This window comes from Erithacus rubecula, assembly GCF_903797595.1.
Source record: "Erithacus rubecula genome assembly, chromosome: 17".
Lineage (NCBI taxonomy): Eukaryota > Metazoa > Chordata > Aves > Passeriformes > Muscicapidae > Erithacus > Erithacus rubecula.
The window spans coordinates 5,115,365-5,142,731 of record NC_136669.1 but is presented as its reverse complement, the minus strand read 5'-3'; the positions used below and the strand labels follow the sequence as shown (position 1 = coordinate 5,142,731).

Here is a 27,367-nt window from a genome sequence, read left to right as displayed (position 1 = left end):
CAAAGTATCAGTTACCTTTATTTTTGTTGTTTAGAAAACTTGCTTAACCCAAATCTCCCTTATAATAAATTATGCTCATTTATTTTCTTGTTCTATCTCCTTTCCCCACCAGCTATGCAGAAGAACTGAACATCGTCCACTTAATAATCTAATATGTGCTAGAAAACGTTATCATGTTCCTTCCTAATCTTCTCAAACTAAACAAATCCCATTCCTTCATCTTTTCATCATTTGCCAGTTCTTCTGGGAGAATTGCTCACTCCAACTGACAGTGTCTCACAGTTTGAGGAGATTTGATCTTTTTTCAGTTAACCCAGCAACAGACACAAGGAAATAATTTCTAAATTCATAAAGAACCGGTTGTGATCATGAAAAGCACTTCAGTCAATGCTTCTAACTGATATGCTAATTAACAGAGATAACCAGTCTTAATCAAACTAATTACATTGCAGATTAAAGGTATTTGGAATTTAACACAGTTTCCCCTACATATCTACATTACATTATGGTGACCTGAAGCAGGAACCTGGAATAAATACGTTAATATGTTTCTTTAAAGAATTCTTAACACATCATTTAACCACAGAAAAGGCAAGAGTGAATAAGAAGAAATAATAGTTGTTATGATTTCTGCTCTTGTTTAAACTGTGGGGGGTAAAAAACCAACCCTGTCAGCTCTGGTAAAGATGAAGATACTCCTTGGGACCACCGGCTTGGATTTCAGTTTGTTGCTGTTGTGGATGTCAGGCCAGTCCCAGGGCTCAGAGACACAGAGGTGACATTGGGAACACATTCCTTGTGTGCCTGGGACACCATGGGCACTGCTGCCACCCTGTCATCCTGCAGGACCCGTGTGGCAGACCCAGAGGATGGGGCTGTGTGTCCAGCAGAGGATCCAGCCCCATCCTGCAGGGTGACTGTTCCCCAGGGATGCTCTGTGCCTCCCCACCTGGAGGGTTCAGAGTCACTGGAACAGCACCAGCAAAGGCAGCTGGGCAGGAGCACCAGGGCTTTGTGTTTGTGTTTGAGTGCATGAAACCACTGTCTGTGCCTGGAGATGTGTTTTATTTATCAACTTTGTTGTGAAATTCTCACTGCTCCTCTTAGATTGCAACCTGTTTGCTCTCCCCATTTCTGATACTGAATGGCATTCTCCTTTTTGACCTTCAGTACCAGAGTTTTACATGAGGTCACCTGACACTGGTCTGAGGTGCAGAATGATAAAACAATGGCTTATAAAATATTTTCTGTTCCCTTTATTTCCTTCTGCATTATGTTTAGTTTGTTTTTGCATTCTCACAATAACAAATGCCATGGCAGGATCACAATGTCATCTATGCCAAGAGGTTTACATGGTATAGAAAAGTAGGAACACCAAACTGTTAAATATCTGTAGAAAACGGAAGGAAAACAATGGAGTAATTTTATTTTAATTGCTACCTGCACATTGTCTCGTAAGGTCAATTGGAGATGCATTTATTTAAACTAATTAACCAACATGCTTGTAAGTGTGGTATTTGTTATTCTTCTGCAAAGAATAAGAGCTGAGAGTGGTAAGGCAAGTACAGCTTCTCTGCACTACCCACACATGAACAAACATGGAAGAAAAACTGCAGGGGAAAGGAATGGTGGAGGAATCCTTTCTGTATATTGCCATTACAGAAGTAAATGAGGTAAAAACATTGAACATTTCTCATTATTCCTGATACAACCCTGGTATCAGCCATGAAATGAGGAAAAAATAAGTTGATTTCAGATGGAACTGAATAATGCAGTCACCATTGACATGGTCACCTTTAAGCTGATTGTTCAGGTACCTAGACTAGGAGACACACCTTGTCTTCCAAGAGCAAGTTTGGTTATTTTTTAGGCCAAATCAGAAGTTATATTTAACACACTGGAAATGTTGCCAGTTACATTCCCTAAAGTCCTTAGGACTACCTCACCCTGTTCCTTGTGAGATGTGCAATAACATGAAATGGTTGTAACACACGACAGGCCCATGTGAAGAGGCAAATTAAATGCCTGATTAAAGAAGTTAGTACCCTTACTGTTTGTTCTCATCCTCTTCTTTAATTAGCTTCTTAATTGCTCACTTGTTCAAGCAGCTTGGTAACAGAACACATCTGCACCAGCTGTAACAGGAGTTTTTACTTGTATGGATACTTGCAGACACTTGGATTTAGATTTCTTGACCTGTTTTGGATTGATTTCCCCTTGAGATGTGAATCCTTTGCCTAAATCCAGGAATCTGGCCCCATGAGAGGTGATTGGGATGGTGATAATGGTTGGGCAGAGGACACAAGGCACAATGCAGAGCTGGGGGATGTGGGACAGTGTGGGTTGTGTAAAACAGCACCAGACCATGGGCTGAGTCACTGTCAGCATCCACAACAACCAGAGAAGCTGGAGATTAATGGCAAATGACACAAAATGGGGAAGAACTGATGGCTGCTTGGATGATGCTCTTGTAGGTGTCAGACAGGTTCACCCAGGCTCTCAACCACCACTGCAGCAAGTCCCAGTGTAACAATGAACAGAATGATTGCACTGAGAGCAGGGAATGGCATTAGACTGTCATAATTTCTAATTTTTATCCTTTAATTCAGTTTTTCCTGTAAATACATTCTAGATATGCTTCTTGGGTCCTTACAGCAAATAGCAGGATTAATCCAACGCCTATTTCCATGTAAATATCCTTTTTAACAGGCAGGTGAATTTTTAAAGTCTATCTCGAAGTATCAATTGGATTTTTCTGCCAGCACAGAGAATGTTTTTATTCTGTCCTTTACTTGCTTTAAAAGGCCTCTGGCTCAAACATCCCTGGGAGCCAAGTAATCCGTTCAGAGCTACTTTCTAACAAAACTAAGAATTTACTGCCATTTTTTCTTGTTGATCCTGATATGATATCAAAATAGGATCTGACTTTCTAAGAGAAAGCAGAAACACACACAAATAATCCAGAGTTAAAATGCAGATGTACAGCCACAGGCAGCAAGAAGAAGGTGAAAAATATCACATGGTAGAGACATTCTTGTAATCAGGAATTTCTTAAATCCCACCAACCTATTGAGAATGAAGCTCAATCCTAAGTGCCCCTGACCCTGTTCTGTGTTTTGTCAGTGCAGTCAGTGCCAGCTCTCTTCTGTTGAATGGGAATCTGAGCAGGACACTGGAGCTGTCCTGACCTGTCCTCCTCTAAGGAATTGTGTTCACCTGGAAAAAATTACTCCAAAAGTCAGATGCAAACTTCAGTGTAACAAACATTCCTTAAAAGTAACAAAGAAGGACATTCCTACTTTAAGAGATAATCATTACTCTGGCCACCTGTCCTGTCTGCATTCCAGTCCTGAGTATTGGAGGATCAGGAAGAGTAAAGAGGGGATTTCCTTGGACACTCTGGTTGACAGAACACCAATCCATCACTTCAGTAATTTTAGCTCTTGCTGATTCTGTTATTGATGACTGCATGTAACTACCATAATAAACTAACTACTACAATGTGCTAACCACTATAATAGATTAACTACTATAATATATTGACCTTTTTGTTAATAAAAAGTTCCATGTGCAGGAAATAATTCTCCATTCTTTGACACCATTACTGATGACCTGCTCTGTTACCCTGAAGTAAACTACAGCAACTCTATGAACTGGGGTTATTTTTCTATTTACCTGATTAATAAAGGGTTCAACACAGAAAATTCCTGAACTCCTCAACTTCTAGACTGAGTTAAAAGCATTCAACAGCTTGTAGGAGTAGCCAACAATGAACTGCCAACAGATAAGGGTTTGTAAGTGCTCTACAATTGCTTTGATCTGGGAAGCATTAACCTTAACACTGGACTAGAACTGAAGTACCAAAAAAAAAAACCAAAAGAAGGAAAAACCAAAATGCTCCTACAAGATGCAACAGCTTGCAAAGGAAGCTGCTGATAAACACAGGCTCATCAACAGCCTCATCAAATGCCACTCTACTGAAAAACTAATTTTGATTTTTTTTCCCTTATTCTGAATGACAATGAGTTTGTGATGAAAAAATTATCATCCTTTCCTACAGGTTATGAATGTCATGGAAGGAACACTAATGCCAAAAATCTGCTTTAATTACCGCATTTGATCATGGTTAATTTAACCGATTTTAAAAGTTATAAAAAAAAAAGTCAAGAAGTATCTGTGTTTTATCACAAAAGCACTCCAGTTCTACTGTGAGCTTACCAGAAGTGCCTTCTGAAGAATACATGTACTGATCACTCCATGAGAAGTGGCATTTTGCACATTTCTGGCCACAACACTGCTGTCAGTGTCTGCCCAGCTGCACTTGTTGCCTCTGTGAGCTGGTGATGCCCAACACGAGCAGGGACTCAAGGCAGAATGGATGAACTGGGATAATTCACCACTGCAGTTTTGGGGTGCTTTTTGATGGGAACTGTACTCTGAACCAACTTCCTCTTCTCAGAAGCACCTCCCTTGTGAATAGTCTTCAAGATACAACACCTGCTCAGGGTCACTGCAGTCCTGCACCAGAGCAGTCATTTTCCTGTTAGATGTCACTCAATAATAATCCAGTACATGTTACAGCACTACCTGATTCACACTTACCCTCATTCTCCTTAAAATCCACATCTGGCTCACTCCTTAACCTGCCTGCAACCCTTCCAGCCCATCCCTTCTCCATAATACATACTTACAAAAATTTCTGAGTGCTGATATTTTATCTTCATGATCTTTTATTTACATCAGCTAAAGACACAGTGTTCAAGTGATATTTATATTCCTGTGATTTCTATCATCTTGGTGCAGGAGATGACAAGTTGATTGCAAGATGTAAAATTCATCTACATAAAACCCTTTGTGAAGATGCACAGGAAGGTGAATCTCAGTAACAAAGTAAATTAAAACATACTGCATTTAAGAACATGCAAAGAAAAAAGCAGACCTGTCATGGTGACAGCTGCAAGATTCAAAGGTGCTGCTTTTCATTCCATGACTTTATTAATATCATTAATATCAGAGTCATTTAGGCTGGAAAACCCTCTAAAATCATCGAGCCCAACCCAGTAACCCAGGTCAGCACTGAACCCCATCCCCATGTGCCACATCTGCATGTCTTTAATCCCTCCAGGGATGGGCATTCCACTGCCTATTCCAATGCCTGGGAAACTTTCTGGCAAATAAATTATTCATAATATCCAACTTAAGCCTCCCTTGGTGCAACTTAAGACCATTTCCTCTTGTCCTGTTCCTTTTACCCAGGAGAAGAGCCTGACATTCTCCTGGCTATGCTCTCCCATAAGGGAGTTATGGAGAGCCAGGAGGTTCTCCCTGAGTCTCCTTTTTTCTCCAGGCTGAACCCCTTTCCCAGCTCCCTCAGCTGCTGCAGACCCTTCCCCAGCTCTGTTCCCTTCCCTGAACACATTCCAGTCCCTCAATGTCCTTCCTGAGTCAGGGGTGCTGACACATTTACACCCCTCGTGTCTCTGCTGTCCTTGGAGCTCCATCCTCACCTGCCCCAAGACAGGAGACCAAGCACAGCCTCCCTCAAACTCTGCTGCCACCAGGCTCATCTGCAGGGAGCCTGCTTTTATCCCTTTCCCACTTCAAATCCAGTGCAATACGAGGGAAGGAATTCTGCAAATAGGAATTGCTTTGAGGAGCAAGGAGATTGTGCCAACCTGACCTCTAAAATCACAGAAATTGGCTGCCTCTATTTCAATTATGGCTTATGTGCACCTTGTAACATCCTGTGAAATCATTTATGTGTTGGCCTGTTTCAGAACTCAATATATTTCACCCGATTAAAGATGTATCCTGTTTTCCAAATATATGAAATACTGTTCATAAACATACCCATTAGAAAACCAGAAGCAACCTGTTTAGCTGGGAACAGCCTCCCAGAAATGCTGATCCAGCTTCCAGTATTTTTCTCATCTTTTTTGATACACTTATTATTTTCATATAACTTCACCCATCTATGATGCTGGGTTTTGTAATTGCTGGTGGCTGCAATTCCCTAACATTAATCTTTCTGAAATTATGTGGAGTTACTGTATTTATTTTAAACCACCTCTGGTTATGCTGATCTCAAAAATGTCATTTCATGCATTGTCATATTTGCATTGTCATCCTGATCCTTCTGTGTTTACAGTTCCAGTTTCAATGGGTCAGTTCACAAATCACTCAGCACACAGACAGATGATCAGAAGTGTCCAATTGCTGCAGCTCAGAGTCTCCATGAGTCACCTGAGCCACTGCAGCTGACTCTGTGTATCCTCTTAATCTGTTTGATTTACCCAGCAAATCATATAAACTGATTTATCTTCAAGGTTGTCACCAAAGGCTTATAATTATGTGTAACAAAAGTAATTTAAGCTACACGTTATAGTTGCAACTGGAGTGAGTAAAGAACAAGTGCATGGTTACGAAATCTCACAACAAACTTTAGTTTCCATTTTAGATTTCTAACAAGAACCATCCTCACAGAGTTGTGAGCAAAAACAGACCAGGGAACTCCCAGGTGAGCTGGGCCTTTTCCACTTCTCCTGGGCTGGTTCCTGCAAATCTGAACTAATCCATGGAAAGGCCTCCTGAAAGAAAAGCCAATTCATGGCTTTAAAATGGGCAGGAGGAAGATGGACTGAAGAAATGATGGATGGAAAGATGAAGAGAAAAATGTGGAAGGCAAAGGAAAACTGAAATATGTAAGAATCAATAAGGAAGAAGTAAATATTTATATAATAAGGCTAGGGAAAAAAAAGGTAGAGACTACTAAAAAATAATTATCAGCACTGGAAATTAATCCTAGTATTTTTTGCTGCACTTTTCAATATTTTCCACTTCTTTAAGTCTTCTTAGCACATCATCTTTCATTCCAGTTCTGGGCTTTTCTCCTTAAAAGCCAATGAAGCCTTGCAAACAGGTTTTCAGCTTTTTAACTAGATGAGAAATACATCTCCAATGTCTCTTAAGTGGTTGCTTACTTTCAGTTCTTTATTCTTCTACTCCTGTGACACTCTCCTTCAAGGACTTTTCTGTATTAGAAGGCACTGAATGACAATTAATTTAGTGCACTTATCACATTTGTACTGGCTAGATACTCTCCAGATTCCTGAGCAGGGATAATTTTGCTCTCAACGAAGGCAGATCCAGTATTTTTGGTGCAACAGTAAGAAGATGTTATTTAATCAGTGAAAATTCTTCCCAGGAGATTAAAATGAAAACCATGAAGAATTGGTTGAGATGGCAAATGGCTACAAAATTTTATTTGAAGTTCTGTTTTCCCTCAGCAGTATAATTCTGTGTGACAATTTGAGCATGAATCTGACTATAATGCAAACACTTACAATGATTAAAGTATTTAGATGAAAAGTCTTCCTAATTTAACAGACAATTTTGACACGAAGAGAAGGCGTAGAAATCTACAGTTGGTGTTTAAGGGGAAAAATGTGACTATATCTCAAAATCTTCATTTCCTGGTCAAACTGCTCACATTTTCAAAGGCTATTTGGACAAATTAAAGCCAAATTTTCTGTTACAGTTTTAAATAGTGACCTTATAGTTTCTGTCACTGTAAAACAATGTCTAATGCGATTTGCTGTGTTCCCTGTTTAGTGATTCTGATTATACATTAGATCTGTGCACAGGAACAAACAGCAGTCAGATAAAATCAATGCAGCAACAAGATTCCTGTTTAAATGAAAAGCATCTCAACTCTGCTTTGCCATGCAAACAATCACTGAGTGGTACTTTTTCTCAATGTCTACTTATGATGCAAGACAAAATGGGAAAATCAATGCCCTTCAACAGAGGGAGCATCAGTGTCTGCAGCCACAAACGACCCATTCCTGCTCCTTATCACAGCCATGACACTCTTGGAGAGCTTAAAAAACACATTCCCAGCAATGTCAGCCAGCAGAGGAAACCTCTTTAGTGATCCCTAAAAAAAAAAGGTTAGAAAGCTTTTCACAAACGGTTCTTATGTTCTACTCACAGACTGAGAAAAATCTCCCGGGATATTGATTGGTTTATTCTATGAGAAAGCAAAAAAGTTAAAAGTATATAAAGATAAAACCCCCTGGTAACAGCAAAATTCACTGGAAATGTTACTTTTGAAAAAAAATCTGTGATTAGAGTTTAATCACAGAACTAATCCTTTTTTTTTTTCTAATAAAAGGGACTCAAAGAGACTCACAAGATATTAGAGGTTTGGAGAAAGGCAGAAGTAAAGTTGTTCAAGATATTTCATTCTAAACAAATTTGTCCAAAAAAATCTTGCACTGGGGCTTAACAGAAGCTACACAATGCACACATTTGCCACTGATGGTAATTATATCCTGCTGTACATCTTACTGATCTTGCCTACATTTGTAAATGAATGGTGTAAGCCAATCCATTTATCTCTGAAGTCATTAACTACTTAAGACTGTTCAGAAAGCTACTGTGAGAGTGTTGCTAAGATTAAAAATAGAATGGCTTCATGTAATTTTCAACGTCAGTATCGAGCATAAAAACACTGAATGAAGGGTTAATTTGCACGAGGAAAGAAAGGCAAATAAGAGATGACACTTGGGCTATGAGACCATCTTCAGGCTGTGGAAAAAAAATTGAATATATTTTCTCATAGCCCTAAGAAGAGCTTACAGCTGAAATGTCTTCTCTAATCTTATTGTTTATTTATAATCTGCATTTATTATCCTCTTTGCCTTTATTTTGCAGCTAACATCCTCCTGCAGGACCCTATTTGTCTCCAGATGTTGATCAGTGTACATTCTTTCTGCTAAATGTCTTCTGGATCTAAAGCCCTTTTCATACTGGGATTTGGTAATCAAACCCTTTTCTATCTTCCCTGCTTGGGTGAAGCCTCCTCCTGCAGGAACAAGAGCTGGCACTCATTGGAGTTACATGTCATGTGAGCACATGCTGTTGAATTTTTCTGTATGAGATTTTGCAAATATGCTTTATTGTAATATTCTGGCTGGGAAGAAAAACTGGAAAATTTAAGAGTTCATTCCACTCCCTTCCTTAGTGTGGTGTAAGTGAACTCTAAGGCAGACTCCATCTGATGTTTTATGAAATTGGATTTTGACTGCTGTAATTTCAGACACTTAATTACAATTACAAACTCTGTTTTTAAAGAAACTGTAATTCAGTCACACTGTCCAAAATGCTTCCTCCTGAAGAAAGTGGTAAATACAACATTGCCTCGAATTTTTTACCTAATAGGATCTTAGATGCTTTTGCTATTTAGGATGGAAAATAATCATCAGGCATGGAAGTATTCACAGAATCCCAGAATGGTTTGAGTTAGAGGAGACTTTAAGGATCACCCAGTGCCAGTGCCTCACCCAGTGGGGTCCCACAGAGAGGCACAATCCCCTCCTCAACCTGTTGGGCAGCTGGTTTGGTGCAGTTTTACAATTATTCAATAAATTCCTCCAAATAAAAAATGCCATTTTATTTAGTTTTACATTTCCATCTGCTCTTCCCCGACCAAGCAAGGAGGTTTCAAGGGCAGACCTTCAAATAACCCAGAGAACTGCTAAAGTTGGAAGTCTCTTCAAGAGAAGAAGTTGATGAACTGTGTTTTCACCCAGGACAATATCCCAAGCTAAACATGGCTGCTCAGTGCCTCTTCTGCTGATTCATGAGTTATTGCCATGGATTGGTGCACAGCTAATCCCCCTCCCGAGGAAAGTCTCTTCACAACACATTAAACCTTAATCAGCTCATGGCAGTGATCAGGAGGCAGAGTGGGAAAATGCTTCAGCCCATGTGGACTAAAAGAGCTCAGGACATTCCTGCCACTTTTATCAGCAAAGGCTCTGAACTCTGTAAATTTGCTTAGAGATTTCAAGGTATTTCTGTATCAGCAAAAGCCACAATGAGTAAGTAGTTCTATCAGGAACATCTGCAGAGGGATAGGTGAATCCTGACCCTGAGAAAAGGCTGGCTTTTAGTGATGGAAGGACAATTTATTTCAGGTATAAAATATCCAGGTGTAAGCATGCCCACATCACTAATGCACAGCTGTATCTGTTAGGAGACACCCTCACTGTAACTCTCAGGGAGCCTTTTCTAACTTAGTCCTTTGTGGAACAGCCCAGAAGCAAAGATGTAAGAAATAAGAGAAATAAGAGAGGCATAGCTTGCCCTCTTTCCAGATCAAGTTTAGAGAGTCCAATGATAATCATGAAAGTTCCTACAAAAAGTTTTTAGTTTCTATTTTTTTCCTGGACTCAAACACTCTTCCTCTACCAGATAAAGTGTCACCCCTTATCATTAAATTGCTGGCCAAGTTTGGGTTTCTTTCCTTCTTTGCTTTGTCAGTGCCCAAGGTACAGACAATCCTTTTGGCTTTTTGCAATAATCCTCATGTGACCTATTCTAAAGAAATCAAATCTAAGATTACATAAAGGTGCATTATAATTTTAATAATATTTAATGACAGAAAAGAAAAAAATACAAGGTAAATTTATGGAGGCTGACAGCATTAGCAGGTTCAAGGGAGGTTTAGACTCATGGACAGCGAGTCTGTAACCAAATACTAGAACTGGCAGGAATTAACCCTCCAGCAACTCAAAAAATTTGGATGCTGGAGGAGAAAAAGAGACAACAACTGCCTGGTCTCCCTGAGGAGCATCTCATTTTCCTGGTGGCAGGACAGAGTGTTTGGCTCAATGGACCATTAGACTGAGCCAATAGGGCATTTCTTCTGTTCTAGGGGAAAACCAAATTCATCCCTTCTAAAAGCCAATTAGACACTATAAAAGACAGATATTATTATCAAGTTAGGACAATCTGTAAATGGAGATTCCAAGTTAGCAGCAGTCAGAGAAATGTAACTCATGTTAATTGAATACTAATTATAGGTGCAATTATTCTGGATTATGCTGAACAGTGGGACAGTGAGTTAGAAGTTGTTGTTCAGCTGAAGTCCCTCATTGGAAATTCAAAGTAAAATGACTGGTTTCCCCTGTATCATTTTACACATATTTTTCTTCAGCTTTTCCTTTTGCATGATCCAAGTTCATGTACAAAACTCCTCTCCCATAATCTGTATTTTAAGGACAATTACAGCAAATGTGTAGAAGTGGAGTTTTTGCTTTGCAGGGTTCCAGTGCAGGAAACACAATAGATGTGGGGAATACCTGAGGCACATGGGGAAATGAGATTTATATCATCCTACTTCACATAGTATTTTACAGAATTATCTGAAATACATCCCTAAGTTCCCAACTCATCATTCAGAAAGGGTCAAAATGCTCTAATTTCTGGGGTTGTGCAAACAGCATCATCAAGGGCCACAAGTGCAGAGCACTGGAAGCCTCAGAACAGCAACTCAGATCCTGGAGCAGCAGGGCAACATAATTTGAATTCCATTATATGAATCTAAACCAGCAAATTTCTGAAAATCATCTACAAAAGGTAAAATGCCAATTTATGCAGCAAATGATATTACAATCCATGTATTGCAAGTGAGAGAGAAAAAGGGAAAGAAAGGCAGAAACAGTAAGGGAAGGAAAAAATAATATATTTGGTTTTATAAAATTCTTCATATTTCTACTGTTCAAGACTTTTATTTTTCTGATTCCATATAATTTCATTGAAATTGCTTTAAAGAACAGTATTGTCTTGACTAAATTTCTATGCCTGACAATCCAAATGGGATTTCACCTGAGAAAATATTATCCTTTGCAAATCTTACTGCTACTTATGCTAATTTCTTTCTTAAATTTAAATTGGGACATCAGGTCAATCTGTAACAGAGCTACCCTGGAATTAATGTTGCATTTGCCAATTTAGCAGCTTTTTCATAGGTTTCATTGATCTGTCTTTGTTTCAGTGCAAAAAAAAAAAAAAGATGCAAAGGCTTTATTGAAAGAAAAAATTCCTTAGATCATAGAATGTGGCATCATCATAGCAGAAAGGAAAAGAGTTTCCTACCTGTTGAATGCTACAGAGAAGGCCAGAGAATGCAAACAAGAAATAGATGCTTCAGGAAGGTTTTTAAGCCAAACAATTCAGACAAGGTTTTCAAACAGTTGCTTCCTCATTTCTGCTTCAGTAAAGAAATAGTAAAAATAATGAATCCAGTAAAAGAGTTTCAGGAGCCATGTTGTGTGATTGTTCAGAGAAAAGCAGCCAAAAATGAACGTGGGTATTGTTTTCTGTCCTGGCACCCATCAGCTTAGGGCTGGACCAAGGGAGACTTAGGGGAGGTAATTTACCTGGTACAGCCCTGGGCCAGCAGAATAAACCTCCCAGTGACAGCAACACCTGCTCTGTGCCCGACAGCAGCTGCTCAACATCAGGCAGAGAGTCAGGGAAGGAGGAGACAGAAATTACCCCAGTCTTTCCATTAATTCCAAAGTCTATCTTATTAGCTGAATCTGCATACTCACAACCAGAGCTCAGGCAGAAGCAAATCAGTAAATGACACTCTCAGGAATTAAAGTAGGATGAATTTGCCATTTTTTTGCTGCTGCAGTGCCAACAGAGCTATTCAGTTCCTCTGCCCAGGAGTGATGGCCCCTAATGAGATTCCCATTCCAGTCATTCTTTTTGTTTCTTTGAGGACTGGGATTCTAGCAGTCACATAAGCCTTTGGATTTTACCAGGCTCTGAAAGATTTGTTAAAACCCAACATTTTCAGCTAAGAACCCATCAGCTGGGTCCTTTAACACCCTTAGGATCAATTAGCAGGTAAGGCTTCTATTTATCCCACACTATTCTGTGGGTTCTCCTTATCCATCTAACTAACTCCATAGTGGTTTTTTCTAAATACAGAACCCTTATAGCTAAATAAGTATATAACAATAGGCCCATACCTGATTTAGTTCAAATTTGATACAATTTAAAGCTTTTGTACTGCCCAACCCTTTTCAATGGAGTCAGCTATTAGTTAAACCCAAAATTTCTCCATCAGAGCCACCAGCTGGCAATTTGCAGAGAGGAAACTTCTTTCCAGGCAATTCAGGGGCACATCAGTGAGGGCTGCAAACAGCTTGAGATTCTCAGACCATTTCTGTGGAGCAGCTGAAGCACAGCAAAGTAGGTCAAGCATCATCCGTCCCCTCCAAGGTTTGGCAGGAAACTCCCCAGGTGAGAACTCAACACCAGATCAAAGCCACACCTCAGCCTGACACACTCCAGCATCCCTCTAGGATGTGCTTCCTCACTAAAAACTCCTGCCCAGGTTCCACAGGAGCTCAGAGCCTGCACAAATGGGACAGCAGCATTTCCTTGTTGTTGCACTTCCCAGCTCCTCGAAAGGCGTTGCTATTCCCTCCAAAGGCAGTAATTGAAAGTTATAAGTCATAAAAACTGATTTATTCTTGCTGAAGGACTATTTAAAATGAGCTGAACTAACTGAAATTTAAAGTTTCAGAAGGACATCAATAGTTCTACCCTCAACATTTATTTAAAAGAGGTTTCGAACGGAGCAATATGATATAATTTAGAAATGAATTCAACAGTTGTTTTTGCTCCCTCCGAGAGCAGTTATTGCCTGTCAGATAATTAAGTGACTATGCCAGTGACAGAATACACAAAGCAGCAGGGAGCACAAGAAAACACTGAAGCTTCTTGCAGTCCATGAGCTTCCAGCAAGAACAACCTGTCTAACATATTAGAGAGAGAGAAAGAATTAAAAGACATGATCAGAAAAACAAGGAATCACCATGGAAACGCTCTATCAGTGTATTTCTCTCTGAGTGTGATCAATTCAGATGATTCTCAGCAAATTTTATGACACGTTACAAAACATACTGTAACACTCTATCTCACATAAACATTTATTTAAAATCGATAAGTCAACTAAAAATAATAATATACCTTGAGTAGCTACACTGAATGAACAAAAGATGTTCATGGAGCTCCATTCCTCACTGAAAATTCATATCAAGAATCCAGCTACTCTATTCAAGCCAAACTAATGTGTATGTGCAACTCTAGACACCTTGGAAATTTGTTTACTTCAATTATGAGACACTTATGAAAAAGGAAATAGCAGGTTCTCATTCATCTCTAGACAGGAACAAAGTGAATAGGAAGTTTGGGATTGTTGAATTTTGCTTCTGAAGCAAATGTCATCATTCTGAATATCCAGATTCCTCAAAACACACAAGCTGCTTAGCCCTGTGAGATGCAGAAGTGGCTTTTGGACACAATCAGGGATTCCCAGTACAGCCAGTCCTAAACTGACCTGAGCAGCCCTGTGAGCACAGGCTGGGTCAGGCCAGGGAGTGACCATGTCCAGGGGATTTACAGGGGCTGGGGAGGAGACACACACAGGGCAGAGCCAGCTCCAGGCTTCCCTCACTGCCCCCACTTCTGGGCAACTTTGAGAGAGGGCACTTCTTCCATTTCTCATTCTCATGTTTTACTTCTATGTTCTGTAAATAACTTTTTTGATTTGTTTTAATCTATTCCTAAAAATTCTGAAGAAATTTTGTGAAAAAACAAAAACAAAAAAACACTTTCAGAAACTTAGGCTAAAACAGCAGAAACTGAAATTGAAACCCCAGCACAAAAGTCATTGTGTGAGCAAAGCTAAGAACACACCAAGTGCTCTTAAGAGAGGAGCAGTTCCCCACAATCCTGCCAGGGGACAGAAGCAGTGACAGAATCCTAAATCCCAACACCACCCTAATGTGGCCACCACAGCCACCAGCACTCTCTGCACGTGGCCATGTCCTGCTGCTGAGTATCTGGGAACCAGGATATTTTTGGAAGAACATATGGTTTCTGACAGAAATGAAGGTGTTTCCTCAGAGGTGAGCTGCTGCTGCTGTAGCACCTGGGATGAATTCCTCTCCTCTGAATACAGAACTAACCAGCACATTTGGGTCCTGGGACTGCTTGATGCAATGCTCCACACATTGAGAACATTTTTCTGGAAGCTTCCAATTACCATGGAATTCTTCTTGGATTTTTTTTTTTTTTTTTTTTTTTTTGGTGACACTGATTAAAGATAATCATGAAAAGAAAACTATGGCTACTAATTGTTGAAATTGTAAGGGAATATATTGAGATGATTATCGACTTAATGAAGCTGGCACTGAAATACATTTTCCTGATCTGCTTACTCTGTGTACTGTCTCCTAACTGGATAATACTCTGTGATTTACTCAGCCTCAGTAAATAACAGACTGATCTCTCTTGTTTGCAAATGACAGCAAACATAGTTCCAGGAAAAATCATAAAACAAACAAGCACAACATGTAATGCAAGTATCAACCATTTTGGGCTCTGTGAAAACAAGCTTTGTAGAGAAATGCTTGTTTCAACATACTTCAACTTGATGCCAATTTGTAATTACAAATCCTATTCTGAGCTATTTTACTAATTAAAAATAATAAAATCTTATATTAATGTCTTTTTTTCTAGTGCAAATGCACACAGATTGAGTAACAAAGATATGTGCACCTCCTGAAAAAGAAAAACTAAAATTACCAGTGAAAGCAGTGCAGCCCTTCCTTTAAAGGTTATTATCCCTGGGCAAGTTTTTGAAAGCATTTTTTATTATTTGCTTTTATTTACTCAGTTCATTGAGAGTAGCCCTATTTCCACAGAAGGAGTACAGGAGGAAGGCTGGTTGGGTTTGATTTCCTCACCCCAGTCTACCCCAACTATTCCAAATTCTGTCTGTGAACATCCATTCTTCTGCTACACAAATATCTTCCAGCTTCACTTCTCATCTTCCCAACACAAATCCTCTTTTCCAGGCACCGGAAATTTTGCAGCATCCATCTCAAGCCACTTCTGATCTTGTGGTGGACAGAAGATCACCCTTGCAAAGAAAAGCAGCCCTTGCTCTGCACTGTGAGGGTTCCCAGTGGGAGGATGAGTGTGAATCCAAAACATTTCCAAGTGTCTCCCAGAGTTCATCAGACAGCTGTGATCTTATGATCCAACTAACCAGGATTAGTTGTTCTTTAAACAAACTAAATGTAGCAGACATTAGTCTTGTGGGACAAATGATCTGTCAGTAACAAACACAGATGATGTAAAAAATTAATGTTTTTCATTTCCACAGTGTATACAGAAGAAATTAACTCTTGAGTTCCACAGATGATCAGTCTGTAGCAATTCTTGGCATAAATTTAAAATTAATTATGTTCTAAATGCTGTACACATATTAACTAATTAACCTCACAAAATGTGAAATAGATTTGTAGGCATTAGCATATGCCCTGAAGCATGAGATTTCATTACCTTTACCATTATTTCAGCTTTCAGAAAGATAAGTGTGCACAGTAACTCAGAATGATCCAAAGGAAAAAGAGGTGGTTACCTGCACCCAGAGCATTTGATTTGAAAATCTTCCAGGAGCTGAAAAATTCCAAAGCTTGAGTGCAAATAGACAAATGAACATTTATGTAAATCCACTGAACACATCACTGGTACAACTCATGGTAAAAAAACCCTGAAGAACCCAAAACTCAAACCCCAGACAATTTCCTTTTGTCATTCATGATGCAGAACCTGTGCAGAATTTGGAAAGAATAAGATGAGCCATGCACACACTGGAATGGCTCAGGACAATTCTGATGTAAATCAGAGGGCAACTAGATATTCTGTGACGCTCTGCAATGGTTAAAAGATTAAAGTACAAAGAGCTTTTTAAGTGTGGCTCTATTAAAGGAGTAGGAACTGTTGGAACAGAAAGTGAATGTCAAAGGGAGAGGGTGCGCCTTCAAAGCTCCCTCGATGAACTCAAAAATGTAAATTTAAAAAACTTATTAAAATACTAGATTTTATATTAGCATTTATAAAGCACAAGCTCAGAGTCCTTTTCTTAATTCTGGTAAATCCCTTTTGCAATGTAATAAAAAAAAGATTCGACATTTGCATCTGAGGAACGACCCAATGGATGATTTTTTTCTTAATAAGATCTGCATGGGAGTAAAAATGTAACCCTGTGGAAAATGCTTTGATGTTGTACAAGGGGAGGTTTTATTACTATGTTTTTTCAGAGGTTTAAATGAAGTATTAGGAAAATAAAAAGTCTAAATTGTTAGGAAATCACCTGGAAGCTGGTGGGTAGCTTGGATCTGTTGTTGTGCTGTTTGACTCTTTTTATGGTGCAGATGCTCTTTAACCTCACAAGCTACAGAAAAACCAAAGTGCACCAATAAATGAGTTGTCTTTGCTCTTGGTGTAGAGCAATCCATCTGTGCCACCTCAAACAAACCTATGGAATGAGCAAAAATGTGCTGCATTTGATAAAAATGAGTATTTTACTACAGAAATGATTGAAATTCACACCTACCAGTCACAGGATGTGTCAGAGCAGATTAAGGGAATATCCCATGGGGTGCAGCAGGTTTCAGAGGAACTGACAGCACTCAGACACCCCACAATACACTGACAGAAACCTCCCAGCAAGGAAAAGAGAGCTCTGAAAGCTGATCCTCAATCAGAAATTTTCCTACTGATGAAATAATTTTGCTTAAATAATTCAAAAATTCAGGCGTGATGTCCAGATCTTTCATCCATCCAGCATCACCTTCAAAGTTTCACAAGAAAAAGCAAAGTGCATTTTACACACTCCATTTTCTACTGTATGCTTGGTATTTTTTCCACTCAGGAATTATTTTGTGTATGAAAGTGGCTTCCCAAAGAGACAAGAGGATGACAACTGGAATTGTAGCTTTATGAATCTTGATTAGTGAACCTTTTGGCACCATAAAGTCTTTTATTTAGTGAAATTAGCACTGACAGCTATGGATTAGAAGCTATCAGGCATTCTAATATTAAAGAGACATTTCTCTTTATTTCTCTGAAACAAGAGATTTTGCCAACTACCTGTTGTTATTAAATGATGAGTAGCATGTTAGTTTATTTTTTCTGTTGGGATATTTAAATCAACATACAATAAAGACCTATTTACAGGATTTCTTCAAGGTATTTTCACTGCTTCTTCTAAAACAAATTAAAAATCCTTTAAAATAAACTAATTTATAATGCTGGTTTAAATAATGCCGTTAAAACCAGAGCTGGGTGTAGTCAGTACCAGATCTAGATCCCAGCAAAGCTGTACAATATTCTCTGCTCTCAATCTCTGCTGTGCACCCTCTGCCATTTCTTAACAATTATTCATCTAGTTTTAACTACATATGAGTGCAGAAAAATCCATCTGTGTGAAAATATAGCTTGAATTGTTCATAATTATGCTAAAGGTGAACAGATTATTGATAAATGCTCTGACACAAAGATGTGAGGGCAGGTATTTTCTTTAGAAAGTGTTTTTTGTGGTAAATACTGCACCAGTGATTACATGATCTGAGATCAGCCCTGCAAAAGCACAGAAAGGTGCAAGAATGAGAATTTTCAAGGCATTTCCATGAAACCTCTTCCCATGTTAGATCTGGGAGAGAGAGTTTGTGATGAGGACACAACCAAAGATACAAGACTTGCAGCAGAATTAGAAGTCCTTTTATTGGGGGTCACCCAACAAATCAGGAAACTGAGTCCCTTTATTAAATAGTTAATTTATCTGAACTGAATCAAGATCCAATGCTCTAGTAGCTGTCAAACAGTTTTGCCAGATTCTGCAGTAGTTCATGAGATGTTTCATGTTAATGGAAACTCCTTAGAGGACATGTGGGAGCCTGGAAAAATCAGCATTTCTCCCCTTGCACCTCAGCACTAGATGGAGCATGTAATGGTTCCCTGTCTCCCCTGTTTTGCAAGACAAATAATCTTGAATTTAATTCCAGCATGTTTATTAGTAAATATGATCTATTTTGCCCCAAAATGCTTCCTTGTAAGCCAGCTTCCCCCTGTGATGATAAAATCAGTATGAGAAGATGGGAGAAGATGAGATTTGTTCATTTGATAGAAGGCCTGTGAGTAGAACAGTTTTTCAAGATTTGAGATTTGTCTTAAATGACTGCCTCACTTCTGAACCAAAATAATGCCAGACTCCAAAATAATGATTTCCACTCTAAAGCAGTTGGAAGAAGATAAAAAAATGCTGATACATATTCATATCAATACTATACTCATTTTCTTGCCCAGTTACTCCTTTTTAAACTGAAATACTCCACATATATCTACAGCAAAACAACATTTTTGAATCCACACTGTTATTCCTTGCTGATTTGATCAATGGGGGTTAAAAATGTTGGTGAAATAGCAAGAATTAGGAGAATTTGAGTTCTGGAGCAGAAAGATGAGCTGCAGGACTGGGGAAATGATCATTCTGGGACAATAGGTATGGAGGAAATCAGACTTTGGAAAGCAGAAACTCTGGGATAAGACTACCTAGGGACAATGCTGCACCTGAAAAGTGGATCCTCCACCTATTTTTAATGGAGCATTTTTCCATTCTTTTTTGTCACAGCCCTAGTTAAAACACTAGTAAAGGCACTGCATGGAAACATCCAATATTGACTGCATATGATGGAAATTACTGGCATTTCCTTCTCCCCCATCATAATATTTCTGCTAAGTTGTGAAAAATATGAATAAAGACATAAATGCATAAAAATGAAATGTATGTGGAATTTTTAAAGTGTATTATGAGGTTGTTGCAGCAATATCTGTTGGGTAAACAGAAAATGCAGCTGTCTAACAACAGCCACTGAAATGTGTAAGTATCCCAATAAACTCTGCTTCTTGTGGATGCTGAGGCCAGTTTCAGTTCCCATGGAAACAGATGATGGATTGCCAAAAATGAGATTTGATGTTTTAAAATAATCAGTGATTTGAACTAGTGATTACTATGAAAGTATTGCAGTCCTCTTGTAGGGAGGTTTTATGCAGGGAGCAGGGAAGGAACACATGGCAGCTGGCAGGCAGCAGCAGAGTTGTTGAAATTCTTGCAAATGCTTGTGGCTGCTGAATGACAACAGCAAATGCAGTTTCTTGAAAAATCATTGAGTGAAATCTAGCAAAACCCCATTTTATAAAGTGAATAGGCTTTGAGGTTTTAAAAAAAAATACAAAAAATGTTGTTGTACAGCCCTTAGATGCTGTGCTTTCAACTGCTTTTCCTAAGTAAGGTCTCCTTTAGACCTCAATTCTGAGAATTCAAGGAGCCAGGCACATACAAGCTTGAAATTGCTGGATATTTGTTCTTCTGTGTTATTTCTCAATGACACATTAGGTCCTGATTCTTCAAATAAGCCACAACAAACAGAAATAAAATGCTGGCAATGTTCAGTTTTCCAGAGACTGCAGGGGAGCTCCAGAGGAGACACAGGTCTGGGATGGATGAGTGGCAGTTCAGGGGGTTTGCTGAGAGTTTGGGTTGAGAAGTTCAGCAGGATTTTTTGGGGAAGAAACTAAGGAAAAGTGAGGTCCAGACTCCCAGGACATTGGCACTGCTGAGAGGTGAGGGAAGGAAGAGATTTCCTCCAGGATTCCACTCCTTATCCTTTACCTCTGCCCTGGTTGATCTATCCCACTCTTTCCCCAATTGAGGGACAGGAATTTTGAAAGAAAAACAAAGAGGTAATTTAGAAAGAAAAGCAAAGAGGGAATTTAGAAAGAAAAGCAAAGAGAGTGAAGCTGAGCAAGTGATGGCTGTGCCCACCCAATAAACATTTGCCTTGTCTAGAATTGCTCCTTTCATGTAAAACAAGGGATTTGTGCAATACATAAAAACAGCCCCAGGTGTGTATTAAGACATAAAAGGTAGCACTAACGAGCAGCAGATAAATAGATTTCACACAAATTTTGGCAGAATTCAAGTGTTTTCTCACTTCTAGTTGCAAGATGCCTTCGCAAAGTTTCACCAGAGCCAAAAATGCCTCCTCTCACACATCAGACTGACCCATGAACAGCAGACAGAATGCCTGCTATGGATTTAAATTCATTTGGAAGCTGTTTGGGGAAGGCTAAGCAGAAAGCAGCTCCACTCTGACTCTGGGCACCTGGGATAAGGCACAGGCTGCCAGCCCAGCCTCTCCCTGCAGCTCTCATTAATGTCCAACTGCTCCCATGTAGCAAATTCTTTAAATTCAAGTTGAATACTGTTAACAAAGTAGACTTGATGCAAATCAACCACAAAAGCCACAATACATCCCCAGAGTGCCAGGTTCTGTGGTTTTGGGGTTTGCTTTTTTTTTTTTTTTCCTTCCTGAATCACACAGCAGTTTTTGCTATAAAAGTAAATCTGCCAAAATGAAAGGCTCTTAAAGTATTTCACATAAACCTGTATCTTAAAGCTACAAACTTAAATGTCTTAGCACCTTTTCACATCACATAAAAATCCACTGGAACCGTGAGGCAAGATAGAATTTGTCCTTTCCTGCATAGAAAGAAAATTAACAATCTTTTATAGTACAGAGCCAGAAGTAATGACAGACACATTTTACTTCAGTCGGTTTTGATTAATAAAAGTTGACTGGTAAACACAGGACATTACCTTTTGCTATATTTGATAAATCACAAGTATTTTGCATCTATTTCCATAAAGGCAGAGATATGTGAGGGACCACAGGAGATAAATTGTTCCTGGGGATTTGTGAACAATTGCTACTTTTTAAGCACAAAGCAATAGTTTTCTTTTGCATATTTGCTCTTAAGAATGACTGCGACACTTTTAAATAGTCTTATCTTGGCTGCATATTAAAATATTTCCATTTGTAGGCAGAGTAGTTCAAAGATTGACAGAAAAATGGTTTTCTGCAAAAGCACATTAGTTATTAAAGGATTATATTCATGATTTGTCCCTAATAGCGTCTGTAGTTCTGATTAGAAAATGCAGCAGATGCAAAAAGTGAGCCTCAAAATACGATGACAACGAGTCTTCATATTTACCCACCTATAGATTGAGGGTGATTTTTAAAAAATAGTATATAATTCACTTTCAAAGACTAATGCTATTAACACTCCTTTCACAGTCCATATTTCCTTTCTCAAAGTACATTTGTCCCCAGAAAGCAACAAACTCATAAATCAATTTCACTGCAAGCTGTGATAAGTAAATCATACTTAGTGCAAGAAAGGTTTCCTTCTAGTGACACTTCCATTGCCTCTGTTTTACAAATTCCAAATCTATGATTAATAAGGGTAGCAGCACATAAAATGATTTTGTTCTTTATATGTGATCATCCTAGGAAAAACAATATCCAACAGTCAGATTTTCCTCCTAGACAGTGATCTTTGAAGTTTTATTGAAATTTACAGCTGCTGAAGATTGTCCTGGAAGATACTGTGAGCAGCTGAGACCCATTAAAACACAATATTAGTTCCAAGCATCCACTTTTTTCTAGCAAAGATATGGATTTTACAGCACTACCATAATGGCAGCAACTTCCCCTGGCTTATGAAAAAAACATACATTACAAAACCCTCTGTGGTTTGTGGTCCAAATTTGTAATGAAACATATTGGTCAAATCCCAAAATGTGCCTCTCATCTCATCAGCCCGAGTGCCTCTCCTGGGAAGAATCCCTTTCCAAATGAGCCTTGCTAAAAGGCATTTTCTTTGGCAGCAATGTTTTCTTCCTGCTGTCCCTCTCCCAGCTCTGGGGGGCTGTGCTGCTCCCACCCACTCTGCACTGAGCATCCCATGGTCCCCAGGTGCCACCTCAGCCTTCCTCCCCTCCACCAAACCCAACAACAACAACGAACCCGGGCAGCTGAGGGGTCTGAACACATTAATTTCTGACACATTTGTTTAAAACCTGTGGCAAACAAACGATGTGCACAGAGGAGAGCAGTGAGGTTGGATCCAGACAAGGCAAACAGCTTTGGGAAATAATCCTGGGATTTGCTTCCCCTGGGGTGCTGCTGTTTCCCTCTGCTGAGCACGGTGGTACCCACAGCAGCCCTGGCAGACAGTGATGCTCACACAGCCCCTGGCAGTGCCAGGACTCCTCAAACTGAGCACTCCAAGAGATGATGGGAGATTTCTCCACAGTCCTTCATACCCATGCAGGCCTTGGGGATAACACTCAAACTATGGGAAGATGATTCCTGGTGCTGCCTGTTCCTCCAAACTGAAGTCACTCAGTGCAGAAGTTTGGTTAAATAAATTTAATTATTTAACCAGTGGTGGTGGTGATGAATTTTAGTTTAAGGGAATCATTTAATTCTACCAAATACTCTTCTTTTTCAAGTACTGATCTTAATGTGGAGCCTGTGAAAGGCACATGCAGATAAATCCAATATTATAGGGCTTTTTCACATCTTATTGCTGAGAAGTGTCACTCCATGATTCCAGGAGACAGGAGATCTGCAAATTTTTATTTTTTAAATTATCTCAGCTAATATATTGTAGAGTTGACAGTCTCTGAATTTATTGTTCAGTAATGATAATCATCACAATCTTAATGAAAGTATTATCCAGTGTATGTGAAAAGTAATTATGTGCAACTGGCTTAAGTTATATGACAGGCTGGTATTTGCAGGGAGATGCTCTGTGCCACTAGAACTGCTCATAGAAAAATGAAGTGGTGTTTGGTTTAAAGTGAAAAAATATATACATGGCACATTAAGTCAGCTGCTATCATCAAAGTAAAACCTAATCTAATGCTATTATCAGGCCCAAATTTGATGTATTATTCCTAGATGCTTTAATTTTTCTCATCTTTTAAAGCCTACTTAGCTACTTAGCTATTTTTTTTTTGAGGATGCCATTAATATATTTACAATTTTACTTTAACAAATGTCTAATAAATTTGCACCAGCTTTGTCTATTTGTGAAGTATTGTGAGTGTTCAAAACCACAGCAAGTCATGAGAGAGTTGCTTGTGATTAATGTATTTAAGTTTCCACAGTCTGCCAGCAACTTCAGTCTCTAAGAGTTAATAATGACCAAATGCATCCAAGTGATCTGAGTGCAAAACACAGATATTAACCCACCTGTACCTGAAGGCAATGCAATTCAGCATCCCTGCCTAAGGGCATGAAGTGCTTTATTTGAAGTTTTTTGGTTCCTCAGGAGTTAATTGACTAAATGTTCATCCTGCTGAAAGGGACCCCAAAGGTGCCTTTACACACCAAAAATGAACTTTCCTGTTTTGTGTCAGACATAACTCCACTGTCAAAAAACATGACTTAATATTCATCTAAGTACAGCTTTACATGGGGAAAAGCAATTTCACTGTGAGGAAGTTAATGAAGACAGTGCAATGTCTGCATAGACGTTTTCTTCTCAAAGAAAGTGAATTAAATGAATTGATGGCTGGAATGAACGTTTTCTCTGAAAAGTGCTTCACTTAGAGAAAGGTAAAAAATCCTCTAAGAGTACTAAGAATTTAATTCCTCAATGCCACAAGTGAAAGTCAATTGTAGACTTTGATGGTGCTACTGTCCTTTGTGCCTCTCCAAGGTACTGTTTGTGCTCGTGTAAAGAAAGTTGAATGCGCTTTGCTTTTAAACCTGATGAAGTACAGGCAGGCAAGGCAAGCAGAATACTTGATATCCCAGAGTAGCAATTTCTTTTGATGCAGTCACCTTTAGAGAGCTGCTGGTTTTGGTAAGATGTGCAGGGAAACGGGCAGAATCATCCCATCAGTCAAGACCCTGGATAACAGTGCAGCTGTAACTCCACATTTCTCTGCTGGTGTATTTGGAAATTAATCTGTCTGGGTGTAATGTGAAGTCTCTTCTAGAACTTCTTGGGGAATGTAGAATAATAACAAACACCTCAAACCCTAATTCTTCTCCTTGCTCATTTACTGTTGTTCTTGATCTTTTGGTCTCCTCTCCAATTCTACACTTCATACTTTTCTAGCACATACAGAGGTTCTTTCTATTTTAGAAACACCTCTTGAAAATACCAGGCTGAGGTTTTGGTGATAGAGAATGCATAAAAACTGAAATGAATGTACACACACACTGCTCTAAGCAAGGAGGGCATGACAGTGGTTTTTAGGACTTTAATTTTTAAACACACACCATCATGTCCTGCTGCAGATTTGTTAGTTGCCTTAAGTCAGAAACTATAACACCAACCCCAGGAGTATGTGCAGGCCATTTGCTTCACATTTATGTATTATACAGGGATTTGTTGACTTTACATGCCCACTCATTTAAGAGCAACTTGTCATCCTATTCTTGTTTTTATCTGGAGGCTTTAACAAAATATTACCAACACCATTAGGATAGGTCCTAATATGTGCTTATTTGCTGCAAAATTCCACTATGAGTAAAATCAGCAGTTAAATTAAATAAAGTGTGCAGTTTGAAAAAAATTGCCTGTGTCCCAAAGGAAACTTTTTCCCAGAAAATGTCACAGCCATGCACACTCTCAGAGTAGGACCTAAAAAAAGATGAAACCAGAGCTATTCACTGAATCTTTCCTCCATCCCACCCTGAACAACTGACAAGGGCACACTGATAGGACAAGAGGGGGTAGTTTTAAACTAAAAGAAGGTGGATATAGGGAAGAAATCTTCCCTGATGAAGGAGGTGAGGGCCTGGCACAGGTTGCCCAGAGATGCTGAATAGCTGACAGGGCCCCTCCCCATAAGTGTCCTAAACACTGGTACAGAGGGAAGGAGAAATACATCAGCCTTTACCATCTTAAAGCTGCTAGGGGAGCCTTAGTGCAGAGCAAATTAAATGACATTCCTTGAAACATCTCAAGAATTTCTCATTTTTTATTCTCAGAACAAGTCTTACTTTTGATCTTTTGTACCTCTCACCTAAGGACAACTCTGTTCCCACATCAGTGAGATGAATCCATGCACACAAACATGAGGAACATTTTTATGGCATAAAAATGGTGCAGTGTTAAGTACATGCAAATTAAGACTTAACTCAACCAACTCTTGGAATGAATTTCACCATAACCACCACTATTCTCTCCATTTTTACAACTGTTTATGTCCTCACTCCTCATGCACCACAGCAATCTCACTCCTAGAAATCATTATTACAGCTGACACATGAAATTATGGCTGATTGATTCAGCCAAATCATTGTAAGCTTGTTTAAGAGCATTAAAAAAGCTTTATATTGATTTAGCAATATAAGGTACTTTTAATCAGATTAAAGAGCATCATACAAGGTGGTTGTATCAATTTCCCTGATCAGTTTAGCAGCAGATCCAGTGAGATTGATGCATCAGCCTAACTGGATCACTGGCTAAACTGATCAGGGAAATTGATACCTCCTGGTGCACAAAAAACGTGTGGAATGCACAACTTGCTGCACAGGTAAGAAACAGCTCCCATAAGATGTTTCTCCCTTTCTCACAGTTTTATATGCATCCTCTCCAGCTCTCAGCTTTCCTGTATTTATAGGGTTGCCATATTTACTTTCCAGATCTCATGGACAGCAAGATGTGAATGGATGCTCTCTGGTTTTTCCAGTATTTTGAGACCTACTGCACACAGAGTGCTCTGATGATTGGTGTGTGTACCATAAATCTGTCACTTCCTGAAAGTATCAGACTCTCTATGCACCATCTATCAAACTTCTGAGGAGGCTCACACTTCCAGCATGGGCATTTCAGCTGCAGAAGTGCTCAGAGATTCCTACACAGGCCAGAAAAATGTCCTCAAATCTTCCTTTTAGACAGAATTTCTGACCAGGGAAATGGAATTTATATGGAAACCTTGAGGTGTATTTCACCCCTGCAGTTCTCCCATTTCTAAGCTCATTACAGTTACAGGGGATTTCACCCCAGAAATCTTAATGGGGTAAGAGCAAGAGGAAAGCACAGCAGGTGGGAATCAGGATCTTTGTATTAACAAATACATGATATACACATCTCTACTTGGAATTTTCCCAAACTGTAAGAGAATTCAGGCAATTTTCAGGCACTTCAGGCTTGCCTTGCTCACTCTGCTCTGTTCCCTGTGAGGGTTCCCAGGAAACTCCCAGATATCAGGATAATATTGCCTTGTCACTGTCTGCAAATCCCTGATTTGTGCATTCTCAGCATCAACACAAAATTTGTAATGTGGCACAAGTGGAGGAAGAAGATCCTTAATGGTTAATAACTCAGAATTTGTCACTTAGCTCTCTCCAAGAGATTGCCCAGGAACCCATTGTTTCATCTTCCAGCTGTTTCCCATCAAATTACTATTAAATTATTCATAAATTATTACATTGTTTCTTCACATCCTTGCAATACTAATTTTAACAGTTTCAAAGCTACTCTAATGCCAGCTTTCAGGTTTTGAAAAGAAACATAGCAATAAAATATACTGTACAGATGAGCAAAATTCAAATTTAAGAGAATTTTTCCCTTTCTAATGTGAACCCTAAAGCCTCAGGACTGCTGGAACACAGCAATATCCCATTACCATCATTTGCTAGCACATCTATGCCTTTGAACACACTAAAATGTAATGCACAGTTAAAAACCAACCAGCAACAGTCCTGGAATTTCAACAGCTTTCTAAGAAATGAGGCAAGATTTAATCCACATTTTTTAATGTTACAGTCAAGTCCTTCAA

The 27,367-nt window shown here is 39.1% G+C and overlaps 1 protein-coding gene across 5 annotated transcripts in view; it reads right to left on the bottom strand.

The window, feature by feature from the left end:
• The window catches only part of SDK1 (sidekick cell adhesion molecule 1), a 384,435-nt gene that overhangs the window by 239,907 nt on the left and 117,161 nt on the right, over nucleotides 1–27,367 (bottom strand). The gene's annotated exons all lie outside the window — the stretch shown is intronic.